Source organism: Haliotis cracherodii, unplaced genomic scaffold (assembly GCF_022045235.1).
Source record: "Haliotis cracherodii isolate W230 unplaced genomic scaffold, xgHalCrac1.p SCAF_16, whole genome shotgun sequence".
In the NCBI taxonomy this organism is placed as follows: Eukaryota; Metazoa; Mollusca; class Gastropoda; order Lepetellida; family Haliotidae; genus Haliotis; species Haliotis cracherodii.
The window spans coordinates 22,109,022-22,124,161 of NW_027266271.1; the positions used below are offsets into that span (position 1 = coordinate 22,109,022).

The 15,140-nt window shown below is 37.2% G+C and overlaps 1 protein-coding gene across 4 annotated transcripts in view; it reads right to left on the reverse strand.

The window, feature by feature from the left end:
• The window catches only part of LOC139463935 (neurabin-1-like), a 118,530-nt gene extending 105,358 nt beyond the window's left edge, over positions 1-13,172 (reverse strand). For all 4 annotated transcript variants that reach the window (XM_071245385.1, XM_071245386.1, XM_071245387.1 and 1 more), the window contains exon 1: positions 13,052-13,172. The gene's annotated coding sequence lies outside the window, so the exon portion shown is untranslated. The remainder of the gene's footprint in view (positions 1-13,051) is intronic.
• Positions 13,173-15,140: the final 1,968 nt, after the last annotated feature.

Below are 15,140 nucleotides of genomic sequence, written 5' to 3' on the forward strand. Positions count from 1 at the left end.
ATTCATAGTTAATGATATGATACATATCTCAATTCATAGGTAATGATACGATACATATCTCGATTCATAGGTAATGATACGATACATATCTCGATTCATAGTTAATGATATGATACATATCTCAATTCATAGGTAATGATATGATACATATCTCGATTCATAGATAATGATCTGATACATATCTTGATTCATAGGTAATGATACGATACATATCTCGATTCATAGTTAATGATATGATACATATCTCGATTCATAGATAATGATATGATACATATCTTGATTCATAGATAATGATATGATACATATCTCGATTCATAGTTAATGATAAGATACATATCTCAATTCATAGGTAATGATACTATACATATCTCGATTCATAGATAATGATCTGATACATATCGATTCATTCGATACAAAAGAAAATGTACCGTGAATCGTATCGTTGCATGAAAACTTATGACGCACCGATGCACCGACGTATCATTTCACTCTTCGTGACAACACAGACTGTACTATTACCATGATTACACATGTATGTTTAGCTTTCTAGTTTGAAATATACATCATCAAGAATATGACTTCCATTTCCTTGGCATTTAGAGCACCCGGAAATCAAACATTATTTAAGCAAAAACATTTTGATCTAGAACTAGGTTGTTCTTTGTTTGGCGGTTTAGCCGCAGCGAGAACTTAGATCTGCTTTTAATGAGATTGTTCAGAAACATTCCTTACGATTGTCATTAAGACGTAACAAGTTTTTCTAACATAGTTTATTGCACACTCACCAATAGACAGAAAAATTATTTCACAAGGGTCATAAGCAAGGGTCTTCCTCGATTAAATGCCTGGGGGAATATTTCTCTTAGCGTTTGTTCGTGGCCGACTAATGATTCATTCAGGCCAATCTTTGGTACCATAGTTAAAAAAGGTCTCTTAAATGCTTCGGTTGAAAGCATATACGGTATGCGTTATGAAACCTGGCGTATAGCACCAAGCATCAGATACACCCTGATGTTTAATCAAGGACGGGCATTTAATTGAGGAAATACTGTATTCTCATTTGAAATCATAAGTTTGAAGTAGAAGTCAGAGCATTATATTTTAATACTGTCTTTTCGAAATACAATAAAACAAATAATATAGAAATTCTCCCTCAAACTGACATCACTCTAATCTGTGGAAATGAGATGGAATACATAAAGATCATTTTTCCATCAAATGATACATTTATCATGAATGAGCCATTTCACAGACTGGCTTCTATATTTAAAATATAAAGACCTCCGAACATGCTTAAGTAAACAATGTGTCATTTCCAGATACTGTCAACAGTCAATGTAAAGGGAAATGTTGCTTTTCATTTCCTTGTCAACCGTATATGCTGTAATTTTTAGAATTATTATCTTTAAAATGCAAATAACAGTTCACAAGGCCACTCGCTCAAGACTAGTTTTTACAGGTTGAAAATAAACTGGCACTAATGCAAGTTACCGATAGTATTCCCAGCAGACAGGCACTATTTACTTCTCCTCAACTCTTACAAAAACTACCAAGAAATCTAAAGTTTATCACTCTATTTTGTTTCTCAGACATGAACCAAACACTTGAAAACCCCATTAGACACGACATGGGAAACAGGGTACCCTTTCCCTGCACTTCCTTGTAAATGTTTCCTGGTCTTAAAAGCATGAAACTTCTGATTTAGTTCCTTACTCTGCATTTTGAAATAATTACACCTTCCTCCATCCAAAACCTCAACTTTTTCTCACTGTTTCCCGATCTGAATGTTCAACAAAAATGGCTGACAATCTGCCTATCACAGACGATAAAACCCTGACCTATTCTGATCTCCTCATCTGACTTGGGTAACAGAGTGAAGTAAATGATGACACTACAACTATTACCCGAAGCTTTGATCTGTTGCAGCATCTGCTGAATAAGTTAACAATTTAGCTGGTCTGTAGACAGACATAAATTCTGCAAGCTCTTCACAGGGCACAACACTGCAATGAGTCAACAGTAGCCTTACAAGAAAGCACCAAGCACAGAGTGAACAGATGGCAAAAAATAGCTCTATCACTATTCCCTAAACGGCTTGACGCTAAAAAATCCATATTTGCTTTTGTTAATTACACTAACTGCACTGGAATGAAATTAACGGTGCGTCTCCAGTTGGATGTGGTTTAGCTGACTGAGAATGGCAACTTCACTCCACCAAGGGTGTGACCAATTTCTGGTGAAAACCAGACCTTTAGTCTGTCTTACAGACCCTGATACAAATATATATCAAATACAGCCCATGCAAGTCTATAATGTTTGGCAAGTCTAGATCACTGCAGTATCTGAAAATGAAGAGAGTCACTGGGCTCCTTTTTATTATATTTTTATTAAGATAACTGAACAACTGTTTTTTTATGTAAGATGTGTTCATTTCAGAGACTAGATGTTAGTCTACCAGACCTTGTTTTACCCCCTATAATCAACGTATCACCCTGCAGGATAGAACAGCACAGTAATCTCCCTTGGGTCCATGCAGTGGAAACATTATAGACAAAAGCTGTAGTCCCAAAATAGGTACACCAGGGAGTGTAGGTTGACATAAGCCAAGTCTACCATTGATTTATGGACCTTATTACAACTGAAATATGAACAGAGATATTTCATTTTCATATCAAATACTGTTCATTCATATATTCTGAAATGGTACTTCATAAACAAATCTCGGTCCTTCTTGCCCAAGGCTCTGTCCTTGGAATGGGTCAAGAGCTGAGTAATTGACTGTAAGGTGATCCAGAGGGGACAAAGATTCCGAACAGGGCCCCCAAGCCAGACAACCCTTGCCCACACTGATGCTTATTGATTCTGCTTGTTCGTGAGTCACATCATCACTCCAAGCTTGTCTTTCCCTCACTACACATTTGCAATGCAAAAGCCCCAAACAGAATATTTTGAAATAATTCTGGGTTGTTGAGACATGGCTGCTTACAAGAAACAGATTGATATCCTTGATAACTAACAAGCACCGCACCAAATATTGATCATCTTAAACCCACACTGCGCATTCTTAATACTTCTCTGCACTATATATCATTTACCAAAAATGAAATTTAAGCTACATATCTGTATACCAAAATTTGTTAATACAGAAATATGTATGTACATTTCAGAGTGCTCTTCTTTCCTGATGTCAAATATCATTTGTTTTTCAAACATATATATCTCAATCCTGAAATTAAATATGAAAATATGTACACCCATCTGAAAGTATCTTTATCACCTCTTCTTACTTGGATAATAATGAAAATACGCAACCAATCGGAACCAGAAAACAATTACAGACTGTACTGATATTCGACCTTTAACATGTGCATCCATTATAAAAAACAAATCAAATGGCAAATAACACATCATATAAAACATTTTTTCTTTGGCATGAAAACATACACTGACTGAATCCTAATCAATAACTCCTCCTAAAATGTCCATCACGCCAAACTGACTTCGAACCTTGAATATTTCCTTGATGTTTGTTATGGTGACAGCCTATACGCAAGTACGTAAACACAAACCTATGAGGTGCAGCTGGCGCAAGCTGCGCATGTAGTTGCAGCATTGAGCTTCACTGGAGGCGCAATCGGCACTGGCAGCTGGCAAACCTCTGTCAGTACCAACAGGGATTTCCTTACTGCAGTACAAAGGGGGAACTCAATATTTCTTTGGCCCTCTTAGATATAAATACTCTGTTAATAGTTTGGAGGAAAGTAGTTTCAATACTGCGGACTAGATGTATTACAAACAAGGGTTTGGGAGGTTAATGAAGTCTGGGAACAAATCACAAAATATATGAAACAAATTGTGTTGATTCAAAGTTTGTTTAATTTACAGACAGAAAAATAAGGAGGTCTGAAAAGTTTTAAAACATTTCTAAAATAGATCAGTGATTGAAACAGCTGAGAGAGCTTCAAACACTCATACACCTGATACAAACAACAAATAACGTTCCTATTTAGAATGTCATAATTCAACCAGACTCTGACAACATATGAGAACAAAAGTATATAGTATTCAATTGAGATTTAAAACCAACCCTCAGGCAAACCTTCATTGGCCCCAGTCCATATGCTTATCTGTGCCAGAATTACTAAGGAAACTATTAGCGATTTAAAGGGACACTAATATTAGACAAATTGGCTGTCTTAGCACCTTTGATTCAAGCTGCCATAAACACACCTTGATGGTCTGCTAACTCCAACCTCTTGACAAAGACAGCTGCCCTACTAACACAGAGATGAAGTCTCAAGTTGGGAACTTATGGCAACATCTTGATCTAGGTTGAAAATAAGTACCAAACCTTGGAGTCCCCCTTTAACATTGTAGAAACATTATTTCTACCAGATCGTTTAACAATCTCTTGTGAAGCTTTCAAAAAACAAAACACAATGTTAATAAACTTAAAACAAACTGCCTCTTTGAATCAGATGTACCGCGTAAGAACATATCTCCCTTGAACATACCCCACATCCTTCCCACTCACAACCTGACCTTGACAAGTACAATGTTTTTGACCTTACCAGCACGATGCCTCTTTGAAAAAATAAAATTGCTCTGGCAGCCAAACTGATACAGCTTGTATGTAACTTCGTAAAAACAAGCATCAGTATGGAGATAGTGGCACATCTCTGGTGTTTACAGCCTTTGATTCCCTGCTGGGAATTTCTCTGGAGGAACTTTCAGTGTACAAGTGTTCAAACCACTAATGTATTCTACAGGTGTATCTGGTGTTGCTGGTGGAGAGGTGTTGATAAACACTAGTAGCAAAGCCTGGATACACACAGCATGCTAAATCCACCTCAGCATATATTCTTTCTTGTCTTCCACTAGAAAATAACAGATGACAGTGGGATATTTCAAAACAAAAAGATGCAGAAATCTGTATCTAGTAACATCCTGCATCCACTCATTAATTCACAACTTGACTATCATCAATAAATATCTAGTGCACCTTTAATAGCTGCAGTAAGACTAAGAGCTTGTTCATGCAGGGTTAAAACTGGATTCAAAAGCTTTAGTCACCCAGGTAAACACGTGGTAAAGGTAAAATGCCCTTGTAATGTTAAACAATGGTGAAATTTGGAAATTTGTGTCAGCCTGTAGGAATTTGTACTAGCCCCAGGCTAGCGAGCTAGTGTTAAGTCCTAACCCTGTTAATGTAGTCAGGAGCCTGCGTCAAGTGAATTTTCTGTTGGGCTGGAAAACATTTCTTGTGGATGTCAAACTTGGTCAGATAAATTAAATTGGTGTTGTTAATTTGTAATTTAACAAGAGCTGTTGACGTCTGAAAGGGTAAAGATTCGGCATCACATGTGACATTCTTCCATATTCCCATTCTTACATCCTGAGAGCAGCTACTCTCCATGCCATGACCATGTAAGTCAGAGAACGGAAACCTGTATTTACAATTGATCATTTTTCAGGGCAAAAAGCCCACAAACACACAGTGTCGATAAAATAAGCAAGTCAGCATATTTGACAAGTCTATGGTGGTGTTGACGAAACACAGAGACCTTCTAATCCCATTAGCCAATACTAAGTCAACGCTCTGACACTGTCCAGATTTGATTCGTCACCTGTTGTACGTAACACACGCCGATATCTGCCAATCAGCTAAGGAATAATGTCCATATCAATCTGTTGCAGGACTAATATACCAATGACGCCTTGTCTTGGTTCATACCGCTGTCAATTAGCTGTAATCACCAAATGTGTTGCTCTCTAATCATATCCTTGCTCTACACACCATGTTTGTCCCAAGCAAGCTTGTTCTCAAAATAATCACAGTTATACCCTGAAAAGTAAACTATCTTGTGGTCAAAAGAAAAATATAAAATTCACAAATGAGAGATCTGCATACATTGAGGTCACGTAAGGGGGTACACTACATGGGAAAAAAGACAAGGGCAAAATAACAGGAGGTGCGCCTGAGGAAGGTCAAGGTTTTCTTTAGGACAAGATCTATTGTCTAAGAATATTCGAAAAAAAATAAAAACATTAAAAAGTCAACCGCGGGTCACAGGAGTTTTGTTAATAATGTCCAAACACACATACGGAAATTAAACACTTGTTCTTTTCATGCAGGCAGCACAAATAGAGAGATATTGAACGAGACTTTCATAAAACAGTTGCAAGCCTCGGCAAACAAATCCTTGGGATTGCACATAAATAGGTCTAATCTCACTTGATAGCCTGACAGAGATCCGTGGAACATAATTGTCTTCAGACATTTCAATTGACAGGATGCTCTTAGTCATTTGGGGGCGGTCGGGTAGCCTAGTGGTTAAAGCTTTCGCTCGTCACGCCGAAGACCCGGGTTCGATCCCCGACATGGGCAGTATAGGGTACAATGTGTGAAGCCCATTTCAGGTGTCCCCCGCCGTGATATGGCTGGAATATTGCTAAAAGCGGCGTAAAACCATACTCACTCACTCCTTATCATTTGCATCATTTCAACAGATCTTTAGTTCTTTTTTTTAATGTCAATGACACACAATGGTAAAAAAAAATAATAATCTGAAACCCAACATGCCATTTTGATCTTGTTCAACAATTTTTGTTATAAAAATGAATTTGTTGGTATGATAATAACATAACAGTATTTTCGTATTAAAAATTATACCAACTTCTTAACCACGTTAACCATTTTAACTGTAACACATACTACTCAAAAGAAGTAAAAATACACACCAATATTTTCATATTATTATAGTTAATCTGTAATGGCATGACAAATTAATTATAGTCATTTGAAAAAATGGGGTGTTCTCTAACATATTTTGAGTAGTATACATTTGCATGGTCCCTGACCTGTACTCTACTATGCTTAATAACTAACAGATTACTATAAGAGTCATAAAGATATTTATGAATCATATAGTACATATATGTACCTCATTAGCTTATGAATTCATAGAGACCACCAGACCTTCATTGAGTTAATATAAGCAATATCAATTAAACAGTAATTATCTTCAGTCAATATCCAAATTAATCACTAACTATGGTACATTTAGATAACCACATCAGAGACAGAGATACTACGTGTTTATCAACAAACCATATCATATTTATGTCCCTTATCTGTTTAATAGGATTAGGGTGCCAAGATAAAAGTGTAGCATGAAAGATCACCGCCACTCCTTTCTGTGAATGTTATCGCTTGTCTACTATACAGCTGGTTTATGATCGTGTTTGTATCATATGGATTAAATTCTAGTAAATGAAATGTCTCGTAACTCCAGTTCCCTGTGGGCATTTGGAGTAGAATAGGTCCCTAGCAAATCACGCTTGTCTTAGTTATGACTAAAGTGGGTAAAATTCTGTCCGGTCTAGTAAGCTCTGCTAGTAATTGTCCAATAACACCTAAATCTATAGAAAATGATGCTCATAATAAGTCAGGTTTGGGATAGTACTAGCCGACTCAAACATTTTTGGCAAGGACTGTGGTAATGCGAAAGATATTAGAGTTTATTTAAGTTTCAATGTCAGCTTTTTCTAAAATAATCAAATTGGGATGAGAGTCAGATAAAACAAAATGTAACATTCAATTTTCAAACATGCTGCCTTGATAAATGATCATTGCTTAAATGCTACATACATCAAAAGGAAATGGACCATTGATGTGCTGCATGCACTGCTCACTTGTCACTCCATCCGCCTTACTGTTTATGTGCATACCGTATTCGACGAAATAAGCGCCCAGCTCCAATAAGCGCCCACGGTGATATTTGTTAATATATTGGCAAGTGAACAATCCCAATTAGCACCCCTTCCAACTGATCAGTGTACACAAGACTTATTTATTCGCGTATGATACACACTCGTGTGTTATATGAACCCTGAATTATGGGCAATTTAATTCTGGAAAAATATATCTGTCGTACATAAACATATCAGGTTGTCAGCTTAAACCACAAAATTTATCTTTCAACTCTGTTTTTTTCCACCAAAACAATATTCTAATAAGAGCCCCCTATTCCTAATTTTGAGAGCGCCCTGGGCGCTTATTACGTCGAATACGGTAATACATATATTGACATGTATATGATGACAGCGGCAACAACAGTGAAAACAATCCCTAATGTACAGGTGAATCAGAGACAGATCAAGGTGCAGTGAGCGAGTCATTCAGATTGGACATTGACCTTATGAAACTCATCCTTTCTTTATTTACATCTATAAGCCATCATTCCAAATTTATACACACAACAAACTGCACTTGTGAAACTCACCCCTCTCCATATTCACATGTATAAATGGATACCATAGACACCGCTCTGAACCAAGCCAAGAAAATGTAAAAATTGATTGAGGACTGTAATCTCAGATACCATGGTTACAACAACACCTGTCATCTTAGCAACCGTACAGTATTGTTCAGTATGGCTCAAATAGCAGTGTTGTAACTGGCAAAAACAGATTCACTGTTACATAACAGGACCAGAACAAAACAAAGTTTGATAACTGGGATTAACTGCAAATTACTGCTTTTTCTCAATAAATCAGAATAAGGTATGTACAGAATACAAAGGGAATCAGTCTGTTATCATAGATTTGATGAGATAATTTGAAAGTTACTTTATCCAGATATCGAAGTTTAAATTTAAAAAAAGACAGTGTGTCTTTCATATGGTTTCATGTATCCAAACTTCCAAACTATTGGCATAATTTATTAACTGAATCTTTTTTGTCACTTTCCATGTTCACACTTTTAAAACCTATCGTTCCACACGAATAACTGAAAATAATTCACACATTTCTACATTCAGACCCAAAACAATCACTATACATAACAACAACAACAACAACAACAACACCATGTAGGCAGCCATTCACAAATCTTGTCAATAAACCAAGTAAAAATAATCTTGGCATGAAGATCCTGCAAGATCCACACAACATCCAGAGCAGCAGACATTGCAATGACCTTCATTGGTCTGCTTAGGATATTGACAAAGTGTTTATCTGTGTCAGATCCATGTTCGTGAAGATGGCCTTGTGTGAGTCTAATGTGTGGCTTACTTACAGTAAGTGTTAGAAATAGCTTATTCGTTATCCACATGGTTGAAAACAAGAGCATGAAAACATCCACCTGAAACACACATGTATAAATGATTCCACAGGCTCTTCAGCATTGGTATAATGCAAAGATCTCTGTCGCTAGTAGACAGTATTATTGTTGTAAAGTTAAATCCCATCACATCATAATGATTTGGTTGGTTTGCTGTTTAAGGCCTCACTCAGCAATATTCCAACTATATGACGGCGGTCTGTAAATAATCGAGTCTGGACCAGACAATCCAGTGATTGACATCATGTGCATCGATCCACGCAATCTGGACCAATGACATGCATCAACCAAGTCTGCGAGCCTGACCACCCGATCCCATTAGTCGCCTTTTATGACAAGCACACATCATAATGATAATGATGTCACTGCATGTGACTGCTGATGTCATGTTGACCTTGTTAACTCCAGTTTTCAACATAAAAGACACAACCTCTTCACTATCGCTAATTATTAAGTATGGTTATTAAATACGTAAACTTTATAAATACTTTTGTATCAAATGACTTGACTGATACTAATAAAATACCTGAGATGTGTTCAAAAAAGTTCTAAACTAGCCTATTCGTAAAAATATACAAATCTGTTTGGCCCAAAAGGGTTCTCTTAATACTTCATCCTTGTATGACAACCTCTGTGGTGTAGTGGATAGAGCATCTGCCCAGAGAATATACAAATCTATTTGGCCAAAAAGGGTTCTCTTAATACTTCATCCTTGTATGACAACCTCTGTGGTGTAGTGGATAGAGCATCTGCCCAGAGAATATACAAATCTATTTGGCCAAAAAGGGTTTTCATAATACTTCATCCTTGTATGACAACTGCTGTGGTGTAGTGGATAGAGCATCTGCCCAGAGAATATACAAATCTATTTGGCCAAAAAGGGTTCTCTTAATACTTCATCCTTGTATGACAACCTCTGTGGTGTAGTGGATAGAGCATCTGCCCAGAGAATATACTAATCTATTTGGCCAAAAAGGGTTCTCATAATACTTCATCCTTGCATGACATCTTCCCGGAGAGCAGAAGATAGGTATCAACAGACACGTCAAACCGAAAGACGTAAAAAGATGTTACTAGTTAAGGGGGTAAAACAAGGACTGTTCGGCTTGGAGTCAGTACACTGTGTCTGAGCTGGGTGTCCATGTTTAACTGGAGCATGGTATTTCAGTGGTAGCACTATGAAACCAGCATTACTCCGGACTCAGACAATCAGCCACACACACATAAAGACACATACATGCATGTCGCCTAATAGTGCAATAATTTTGAACACAAACTAAACTCCATTTCACCTCACCTTATCCTTATACTAAACAGTTCAACAATTGAAAATCTTGACCTCATTTGGATCTATAACATGTCCACAGTTCATGAACTACAAGCCACTAAACCAACATCAAACTAACACAGCTGTTAACATCTCTGACCATGTCCAAATGAAGGGATAACTATATCAATGTCTGTGTGAGTACCATTCCTTCCAGTGTTTATGTACATTAACATAGCCATATCAACTTCATTCCATCTGCCACTTCACACTGACCCAAGGTCAAGAAGGTGAACCAACCTGTGGGCTGGCCACATCCCTGGCCAGAGGTAACACACCAATGACAATGGGGGACTTCCCTGTCCATCTCTACAATTTATCACCCATCAAATACGACCTGTTGACAAGGACCCTGTTGAAAGTGACAAGCACCTATTTTACCTTGACTAGACACCTACTGTGATAGATGCAAGAAGAAACAGCTAAGCTCTCCATGTCATTAAGTCAATGTTTAAATATGCAGAAAGTTGTGAAAGTATACCATGGTTACACTAAAACAGTCCATTAATTATACTTTGCATGATAAAGAAAATCCTTCAAATTTTCCTTTTTGAAAAATGTACATAGGCAGCTCCAGTCTAATAAAATTTTCTTTCATCTACTGGTAGTGCATATTCCAACAATATATTACTCAAAAGAAGTTAAGGAGACCATGAAGTGATGGCATGGCAGATTAACTATAGCAATATGAAAGAATATGGTTTTCCTTAACTTCTTTTGAGCAGCATATACACTTTAATCTTAGGAAAGTCTGAAAATTATGCCAAGAGACAATTTGGGGCTCATGGTCTCAGGTTTTGGCACAAACTGTGCACAGTATTTTCAAATAATACATATACAATAATAATAAACAAATATAACTTTATCACTTCCAATGCTCGTGTTGCCTGTAAATACTTTTCATTGATCAATTTATATGTTGATAAAGAAAAAATATATAACTTTTCATAATTAGGTAACAGTCTTTTGAAAAGTTCCCACCTGAACTGCAAGCTCCATTTCAACACCTGGATTCCATTTTACTTTTTTAAATTAACACAGTTGCTCTTTTATCCCAAATCACAATAATCACCAGTAAAGTTACAAGTTCACCTGGGTTCAGATATTCTGTAAATTTATGAGGATATTATCAACGGTCATAAAATATACATTTGCAAATTACTCGGCAAAATGTCAATTTCAGTACAATCAGCAAGGAAAGAAAGTGTGAAATCAGTCTGACTGATTCTCTATGCCCATTGGCAGTCACACTTGAGTGGTTAAATACCTGACATCAGTTATAGCATGCAGCTACGCACTGGTGCATATCATACACGACACTCCCCTTTCCATCCCGACACAGCTCAAACTTCATCAAAGTAGGCGGTCAGGAGTCACAGCAACTCAAAACCGCACCTGCATAATTCAGTGTTCTCAAAAAACGTTTTCATTCAGCTGACATTCTGTTGGAATCAGTGTTATCATCTTTCAGTTTTGTAGTCTGACAGTTTTGAGTTTGGTTATCCGTTTAAGTTTCAAATTCCTTTCAGCATATTTATGTTATTTTTTTAACATGATAATATGCAATAGTTTGGTGATAGATATACATAAACAGTTTATAAACTTCATTATGAACACATTTCTTTTAATTTGAGTCAAACAGGAAGCCTGTTGGAAGCTATTAGATTCATTCAGGACACTTATAAATGTAAAGAAGTGTTACAGGGTTTAAGCATACTAAGGTATAATCTTTAAATAACAGCAGTATGCTGCATGCATTGTTTAATTTACTGATTCCGTTGATGCTATTCTGTAACATACTTCAAGATAATAGGCATTATATGCACATATAACTATTTCTAGCGTTATTGAGAACTTTATCACTGCAATTCTTTAGAATATTGCAATACCATGAGTTTTTTAATAAAAATCATCACATGGTATTACATGTAGACAACGATGATATAACGGTCTCATATCATAATTGGCAAATTGCTTACATCCTGGTTCCAGCTGTGCAGAACTTTCATCTTAACAGTACTTTGATTGTAATGCTTACATAGCACAATGGGTGCAGGCACATCTTGGATGAAGAAACTAGAAAGTTTAACTTCAGCAACTAACTCCATTGGAATGTTCCCAAATTCCTTCAAAATACATTGAATAAATTATTATCATTAACTCTACTGATAAAATGCGATTGTGTAACTGTATGATCGAGGCAGCTCCTTGCAGTGGTCATTCTGAAAGCAGATGTCCTCTCTGCACGGTAGTCGGTCAGAGGCAGTAGCCATCTGACTCCACGCGACACCAATGAACAGTTGTGAGCGTGACAGTGTCAGATTGTAAACAATCGCTGACAGTGCCTCAAAACAAAGGAAATCCACAAAGTCTAGACATACATATAAAAAGCATTCATCAAATCAAGCTACCATAAGCCTAAACGTTGAAATATTTGTGATATACAAAATGAACCAGCACAGACTGAAATGCGATCCTCGTCACGGTGTTGTAAATTGCACTCAATGTTCAACGCCTCCCGTCAGGTACACAAGAGTCGATCACAGTGCTGCTCTGCAGTTTGCATGCAATCTACTATCAATTTAAACACGCCTTCCTACCTGTATATCTACCAAAAGTTATCCGTGTATTCCAGAGTGTATTGCTTGAGAAATAACTCCAGACGCTAAACAGGTGACAACCACCTCCGATCTTCCTTGTCAAACAACTCCGCCATTACTCTCGAACCCAGCAAGTGCCCGTATTCGACGCCCAGAAGTTATTTCCCTTCAACTAGTTATTGTCATTATCACGGTCCTCTACCGGATGCATTCATGGCGCGGCAGTGAGGGGGTGTAGAATGATGGAGCATCTAGAAGATAGTCAAATGATTACATTTACAATCACATCAGCGTTGCATGGGAATTGTAAAAGAACTTCTTACATGTTGTTAATAAATACGAGTGATGCATATATATTTGTTTTTCGTCGACTTAAGTCAACGTCTTAGATAAACATGACACCTCAAAAACAAATGCAATTCTAGACTGAAGTGTTTTATCAGAGATTTATATCAACCCCTTAATAATCAGGTGTTCCGTTATTAATTCTTTTGATAATTATGTTGATATAGATATCAAATTATATTTGCTCTCCTTTCTCATTAGCATTGAAATTTGGGATTTGAAGCGGGAGAGTTTATTCAAAGCTTATATTATTTCCTCTTTGAACTAACAACAGCTGCAGTATTAATTCGGTTTGGCGTCTTCAGGATAAATTAAATCAGCAATGCCTCCTCCTATCAGCAGCTGTACTATATTCTGGACAACAAGTACTTATAAAACAATATGTAAGAACACTACTTTTATACGCTACCATAATCTAATGAGATGTGTATAAAAGGCATTGTAAGTGTGACACTTATGCCTAATCTATTTATTTTCGCAATAAGGTGTGTTTAAAGTAAAGTAAGCATCGTATAGTACTGACATTCATTGCATGCATATAAAACCTTCAAACCAGATCAGCAATTAATATACGAAGACAACACTGGTTTGTAGGCGCTTCAATATAGCCAGCGGGTAATCCACACGAACACAATAATTTAAGACACGGCTTAATAGCCGGTTTGTAGCAGGTGCTTGGGCTTAATCGGGAAAGTTGTGCATCCTGGTTGATACCCCTTTGAACCAGATCCTCACATACGCCGATTGTCATCCTTCAAAGCGGCGAGCGTGCGCCTTGGGGCGAGGCATGTACTCCGTCTCAGCATCTCAGCTCCATCACAAGGCAATTGCATGAGATCCCACCCCATTGTAACATGTAAGCGCTTAATCCAGATTCTTTATTTAACAAATATTAAATTACCCTTTGTTAACGTTATCAAGAATGTGTTATCAAAGTGATATCTTTGCCGTGACATGGACCCTTTCTCCATTTATTCTCCCCAAATGTCCTCCAGGAAACATTCACTCATCCTCTCTTATCCAGGGTATTATATGACATATCTCCATTCCATATGGATATTTATGATACAATGGACAATCGAGGATGCCCTTCGTTACGTGTATGTCTAGGATTCAAACAATAAAGAGTGAGTTTGTGAGACTGTATGACGAGGGATGACTTCGAATTTCCAATAGTCACTTTCCCTTCATGTCGAGCTATATTCCAGGCGTTCCAGCACTTGTTGTCTACATTTCACAACTTCTGAGGTACAATCCAATCTCATTAAAATCAGATTTTAGTACTCGCTACCGCTAAACAAAGATCTGAGGACATCCCGTTAGAGGTCACGTCAGAACGACCTTTCATCCGACCAATCAGAGTGTCGCTTACCAGATCATAAAAGTGACAGTCGGAATGTGTTTTCTAATCATGCAACCTCGAAACCTTTAACATGGTGTATTCCAAACTATAGCTATGGGTTTAACGACTGAATCCATACAATCTAGACCATATATTTGCCATTCCAGAATGTTCTTTTGTTCAGGTTTCAATTTTTTAATCAAGAATTTGTCATAATATGTTTCGAAGCGTAGTCGCCAATTTGAAATTAGAGCCGCAAAGCACGAGAAAGCTGCCTTCTGATTGGCTAATGTCGACTTCTTGTCAGTCCTTCCATTGGTCGGTCAAAATTCGCGCAAGGTCGGTCTGATGACCCGTAATTGGATGTCCTCAGATCTTTGTTAGCGATAGCGAGAACCAAGA